This window comes from Pangasianodon hypophthalmus, chromosome 19 (assembly GCF_027358585.1).
Source record: "Pangasianodon hypophthalmus isolate fPanHyp1 chromosome 19, fPanHyp1.pri, whole genome shotgun sequence".
Classification (NCBI taxonomy): domain Eukaryota; kingdom Metazoa; phylum Chordata; class Actinopteri; order Siluriformes; family Pangasiidae; genus Pangasianodon; species Pangasianodon hypophthalmus.
The window spans coordinates 11472694-11480151 of record NC_069728.1 but is presented as its reverse complement, the minus strand read 5'-3'; positions in this window follow the sequence as shown (position 1 = coordinate 11480151).

The window sequence follows — 7458 nt, the reverse complement described above, 5'->3', positions numbered from 1 at the left end:
ATTAAAAATACTGACAATACCTATAATACTTGCGGAAAATGTATGCAATGCATCGCAATATCGCACTCATATTGCCCATCTCTAAGTAGTATACATGTCTGCAGTACTGTGGAAAGTTAGACCCAGAGCAGCTCAAAATATAATTGCTCCTCTGCAGTGAAACACTGTTACAGTGAGGTGTAGTTTTCAGTAGACCTGCCTGCTAGGCACCAGGTGTGAAGGACAATTTTGCAGCGACATGTTTGCTGTACTGAACCTGAGATCTCTCTCTCTCTCTCTCTCGCTCTCTCTCTCACACGCGCACACACACACACACACACACACACTCTTGTTTTCTCCTTCCTTCCCTCCCTTTCAGGCTTGGTAGTGAGGTGAGAAGAATGAAGGGCGTCAGTGGAAAGAGGTGAGAGAAGGATGTGAAAGAAGGAGAGAATTTCAAGCATGTGCATATCTCCTTGACGGCACACACTGGAACAGCAAACTGCGTCAAGACCAGCAACGGCTGGTCGTGATATTAGATCGGAAGACTAAAATCTAATATCAATAGCTCGACAATGAATTTTTAGAGTGGAGCAATGCATTATATCACAACGTCTTATTGATGGAGTAATAAGAATGATGTGGAGCAAACTATTACACACACACACACACACTTAAAGGCATCTAGATGGCTGCATTTTTTTATTTCAATTTTTTTTAATTGTTTCAAGTCCATAATGCTCTACTAGCTTTATGCTGTATCTCCTCCGTACACCAAAAGCCGTAAACAGAAAAGTTGCCGAAACCAAAAATGCTACACTTCCAGTGCTGATGTCTGCACTTTTGTCTAATTTGTACTTTGATTGGAAAATGTGTGCTTACTCCATGTACTTTTAGTTTCTACTCCAAGGGCATTTTGGGAAAAAAGAAGGATAATAGAGTAAATAATCCATTTATACCAGTCATCCCTGTTTTATACATTTAATCTAGAATGTTTCCAAGATACACTATATGGCCAAAAGAATGTGGACAATCACACCCATATGTGGTTCTTCCCCAAACTGTTGTGACAAAGTTGGAAGCACACAATTGTATAGGATGTCTTTGTATGCTGTTTGTATGCATTACAATTTCCCTTCACTGGAACTAAGTGGCCCAAACCTGTTCCAACATGATGCCCCTGAGCACAAAATGAGGTCCATGAACACATTTGCCAAGGTTGGAGTGGAAAAACTCGAGTGGCCTGCACAGAGCCCTGACCTCAACCCCACTGAACATCTTTGGGATGAATTGGAATGCAGAATGCACCCCAGGCCTCCTCACTTGACATCAGTGCCTGACCTCAATAATGCTCTTGTGGCTGAATGAGCACAAATCCCCACAGCCACGTTCCTAAATCTAGTGGAAAGCCTTCCCAGAAGAGTGGAGGTTATTATAACAGCAAACGTGTGACTAAAACTGGAATGTGATGTTCAAAAAGCACATATGGGTGTGATGGTCAGTTTTGGCCATATAGTGTGAGTACATGAACAGTCCTGTCATAAACTAGATACCTTTTTAAAAGACAAATATTACAAATATAGATTTTATTTTTGGTCACAACGATTTACGTGATCAATAGGAAATATAAAGTCACAAACTGCAGGCAGTCAGTTCGACTTGAACCATAAAGCACTTCACATTTTAATGTATCATGCACACAACCAATCGTGTATTATAGCCATAGTGAAGATACATAAAAAAGAGAATTTAATTGTGCCTTGTATAACATTAATATTTCATTTTCATTTTGTTTTTGGAGGAACGATATCTACACAATGGTTGCTGTATATGCATACTTTCCGATTCAGAACAGATAATGTGTTTCAAATGGATACAAACATGAAAAAGGTGCACTCTTCATTTTTGTATTTTTTATTTGAAAGCTTGCCAGAAAGTTTCACATGGCATCTAGTTGAGACTAAACTTGTACATTGGGACTGGGATCTCATGGAAAGCAAAAAAAAAAAAAGTCATGCAAGAAGGAGATTGTTCTTTCTTGTGGGTGCGAGCAGTCAAATGTGAAGCTCATGGGACAAACAAAGACCATGTTGCGTGATGCATTTACAGTGTTTATTTATGACATGCTGACAGTGCTGGCATTTGTACTTCAGATATTTTTCCAGTGTTTCCAGGCATGTAGATTTAGGGTCCATATGTAATTTTAATTAAAAAAAAAAAAAAATCTAGTTTAGGCCACACCATTTTCTGAAGCAAAAAACAGATACAGATACAGATAATGGCATTGCGTTACACCCCTACTGTATGGCTAGATAGGGTTAACAACAACCAATTATTTATTTACATTGAGCCATGAGTTATTCCCATGGTCACTGTTGCCACTGTTCACATGTTTACATGCCCTATAAGGATGATATAAATATGGCCATACAATCTTCCTAATATATAATTAATGTACCATTTAAAGATTACAGTATATGTACCAAATTTGAAAGCTGTATCTATAATGTCTTAAATAATTCCAATGCAGGTCACGCTTGAAATAAATGGCTCTGGTCATGTGACTAAATACACCACCCACATCAAACTGTTTATGGTTGGGATTATATGGGATAACAAAGTGGTCTAATGTGTGTGTTTGTGTGAGCATTGCTTAGAGCTTTCCAATTATAAGTGAAGAGTAGACAGCAAGTAATATTTGGAATCCAATCACCTCTCAGGAACCTTATAGAGGTCACCAAATCTCACCAATGTGGTGAGGAACATATGCTGCAATCACATCTCCTTTATAGCCATGAACTGCTGCTCCTACACACCTACTGCTTTCTTTAAACTCACCCTCCTTTCTGCTGTTCTCACTTGCCTCTAGCCTCATTTCAAACTTGAAGGCACACTACAGTAGGGATGTGCTGGTGGGGAAGGTTGTTCAGAAGGTGTCTGATGCATATGCATTTGGCCTTTGAGGAGATGAAAGCATAGCCCTTCCCAGCATGCTTCAGAGCCAGGCACAGCCATCAGCCCATCACGAAGTCTTGCTTCCCAGAATGAGGCCAGGGAAGGGGATATAGGTGAGCCCAAAAGTCCACTCTTTCCCCAACCTTCACTCACCTTGTTGTCATTCACTCCTGCACAGCTTACAGTTCAAGTGAACTGAGTATTTTGAGCATTTCAAAACAAATTAATGAGAATGAATTATGGGGCATTGTTAAACACTGATCAGTTCCAGGTACAAAATGAGGCATTCTTGTTTTGCAGCATAAAAGCTTGAACCACAACATTCCAACTGTGCCAAGGTCTGACCCATACTTGAATTAAAAAATGTCATACCATGAAGATAAAAATGGGTAAAAAAAAAAAATGCTTACTATTCAAACAGCAGAATAATTTAGTGCAGAATTAAGTGGACAAGACTGCAATTGGTTTCAGACAATATCAAATTTAGGCACACTGTACTATTTTCTCTTGTGCGTTGAACGACATGAAATTTATTCTGAAAATGAAAAGGCTACTTCTTGAAGCCCATTGGCAGACAGTGGAGGAGGAGTTTTGTCGTAGCTTGCAATGTGCACCATGTGGCCAGGCTTGTCCTTCTCGCTGTCCGTTGACGGGTTCGTAGACAGATTGCTGTCAGGAAGTCAAAGCACTCTGTGGCTGTTTGGATATTCAGATAAACTGTGCAAATGCTTGTTTGGAAATTCAGAGCACAATGACACATTCTGGATGCTCTGGCTGCAAGGCTGGGGGAATCCAACATGCCCCAAAACAGTTAGCCATTTCAACTGGTGGGCCTGACAGCCAGCAACGAGCCAGACAGTTTAAAAAAATATATAGATGTGTGTATTTCTTTTAACTGTAGTCTGGGGCACTTACATAAGACCATTATATGCTGATTTTTTTCAGACTTTCACCTGAAATAATAAGTGCACTATTGGCAAAATGTGCTATGCTAGATACTGTTGAAAAATGCATATGTGTGTGTGTGTGTGTGTGTGTGTGTGTATCTCACTGCCTTTGCCATTCTTTGCCAGCAGACAACAGAGCTCTGGCAACACGTGCCAGAAATAATCCACATTACTCACACTGCATGCCCACAGTGACATCAGCACATGGATTCTCTCTTTGTGGTGCTCTTTCTTCCACCTTCACCTTCAATCAGCTACTGATCTTGTGATTTTGGCCAACACATGATATAGACTGCTCCTTATGTTTAGGCAAAACCAACCAACCAAAACCTGTTTAATTTAGGTGAAATAAGGGATTCAGATTGCAGATATGCAAATCATTAGCGAATGACATGGCAATTGTCACAAAGCCTATGTGGTAAGCTAGTCAGCTAACTAACTTAGGTAATAAATAAACAAAACTTTAGTTAGAGTATATTTTTTGAGATGTTTGGCTGCTGAGTATAAATTAGCCAAGAACATGATAGCTACAGAGATAGGAAAATAGATTCCACTTTGGGCTAAAACTGACACTTTGGCCATATCGGAGTTCTGGCCATATAGTGTATAAGTGATAACAGGAATTAACTACCAGGAAATAAACTCGTTATATAACAACACATTTTAATCTGTTTAATATTAGTCTTAGATTATGTGGAGCGTCAGCCGAACACGTCCCTGTGAATCAGCGGTTTTAGGAACAATAAACCTATTATTAATCTAAACCTATCATTTATGTTACAGTTGTAGATATTCAGAGCGGTGCTGTTATAGAAAGTTAATCACCTTCTGATTCGAGAATTCAACTGCGCTGTGGTGTATATCATTGTAATCAACACACATTCTCTTTTAAAAGAAAAATTATTTGACTATTATTCTGGTTTGACGTCAAAGCTTATGCCACATGTCTACTGCTTAAACCTCCAGCATGCCCAATGTATTGCTTTCTCCCGTAACTATTTTTAAACAATATTTTAATTGTTTAAAAAATGTTCAGACGTACTTTAGTCATATGATATACTAATTTGTTAGAACATCCAGTAGCAGGAGCCATGAACAAACTTACTTCACAGTGCTCCTCATTGGTCTGATCATGACCACAGCATTCCTCTAATTGCTGTTTCATGTACAGTTTTATAATTATGACGCAGTGCTTTTATGAGGATATAAATCACCGTCTTTCGTTGGCTAAAAGCTTTGAAATCTTTCCTGAGTTTCTGGCTGAAGTTTTGGGTGTGAATGAAGCGTAGCTGCTTTGCCCCTCTACACTGATCATTCAAAATGCAGCAGATCACAGAGGCGAAGGGCTTGTCAGTCAGCCCTCAATCAAAGCGGAGCCAGGGTCTCTGTGTTGCCCCCGCTCCTCTTTATTGATTTCCTGCTTTTTCATCTCTGCTGTCTGATATTCTCTCTGGATAGATGCAAAGTTTGGGCCAGACCTGGCAAGCTGCGAGCCTGCTCTCATACTGCAATACCACCCTCTCTGTTCGTGCAGACTGAGTTAATGTGGAACAAAAGAAGCAATAATGGGCATTTTCAAAGTCTGTCCTCGAGGGGGCGATGAGGTTAGGAATGCACTCTTCATCCTTTGTGAACTGGCAAAACTGCAGAGGAGGATTATAAGTGTCAACATTTAGGGTAGTGCACATACAGACTCTCCTCTTCTTCTCTGTCTTATTTCTAGACACAAATTGATATGCAAAAATAGAGGTGGCATAGGAAGAAATGGCATAGATACTGTAAAGTAGAGATGCTGAAGTATAGATGCTGAAGGAAAGCAGAAAGCAGAGAGACAGGATGCAAGAGAAAGACAGAGAAGGGAGAAGAGAGAGAGAAATGGTTGAGTGAGTTGATAAATGAGGAGTCAGGCTGAATGAGGGATGTGCATGGCTGCTTGCTGCTGCTGTGTGAGACTCGGCGTACACGGCCAGAATGTAAAGCAGCAGGCACACACAGGGAATACAGCAATACAGAGGCTGTCCCAGGCCCCCTGCAGGAGACACACACACACACACACACACACACACACATCGATTCACTTCCAGTCTGTCTCTTCCTTCCTCTCACATTCTTTCACTTGGAGAAACATACTGTATATAGAATACAAAAAAAAAACATTCAATAAAGTATTGTGTATATAGAAGCTTTTAAATTAAACATAATTACTACATACAATACATTACAGTTCACTCTTTCACATCTTATAGTTTTGTGTTTTCCCTATTCTAACACAGGTCTGGCCATCTCTGCTCCTGGAGGGTCACAGTCCAGTACAGTTTAGTGATTTCCCAGCTCACACACCCACTAAACCAGATAATATGAATGAGGTGTGTTTGAGCAGGCAAACCACCCCCAATAAACGAAGACTCAACTCATAACGGTCCTTATAATTCTGCAGCTAATGAGCTGGAACGGGTTCATTTGAGGAATTATACATTTAAAATAGCAGGAGTCCACATTCTTTATCTCATTAGCTGAAATCTGCTTTGCATTCTAGCCATCACAATACCTATTACTCTGAATCCATGTGTTTGAAAGGAGCTTTTGTACATCAGAGCCATCATTTGAGGAAAGTTTCATACATCAGAGACTTAAATGCTTCTAAAACTGGCACGATGATGAATGGCATATGAATGTGCACACTATGAAAATCCAAAATTGAAAATGAAACAATTTCATCTGGAATTATTCTGTCCATTAACTGGTAACAGGGTGCTTTGTGAATGTTTTTTTTTTTTTTTTTTTCAGAGTGAGCAGATTTGTCTGTTGTCACTTTATTAGGAACACCTGTACACCTGCTCATTTAGAAAAATGATCCAATCAGACAATCACGTAGCAGCAGCACAACACCTAAAATCATAGGTTAAGAGCAGGGAAAATGCGATCTCAGTGACATTGACCATGCCTTGGTTTTTGGTGCCTGACAGGCCGGTTTGAGTATTTCAGAATCTGCTGAGCACAACAGTCTCTAGAGTTTACACAGAATGGTAACATTCAGTAACAAGCACTTCTCAGGTTGGAAACATCTTGCTAATAAGAGAGGTCAGAGAAGATTGGCCAGACTTGTTTGAGCTGGCAGGAAGGCTATAGAAACTTGAATAACCACTCTTTACAACCACAGTGAGCAGAAAAGCATCTGAGAATACACAACATGCCAAACCTTGAAGCAGATGGGCTACAACAGCAGAAGACTACATTGGGTTCCACTCCTGTCAGCCAAGAACAGGAAACTGAGGCTACAGTGGGCACAAGCTCACTGAAACTGGGCAGTTGAAGACTGGAAAAACATCACCTGGTGAAATGAATCTTGACTTCTATCGCAACAGTCAGATGGTCAGAATTTGGCATCAACAGAAGGGACTAATTCCTATTATAACTCTTAAGAGGTGACCTACGAGTGGACAAAAATGAAAAGGATTAACACAAAGGTAGGCATCTGTAAATGTCCTTGTGTCTGCTTTACCTCCTAATAAAACTGAACACTGAGACAGTGAGGGAGAGAGAGGAGGGGGAGTGCAATATGAAAGTAAATAGGGAA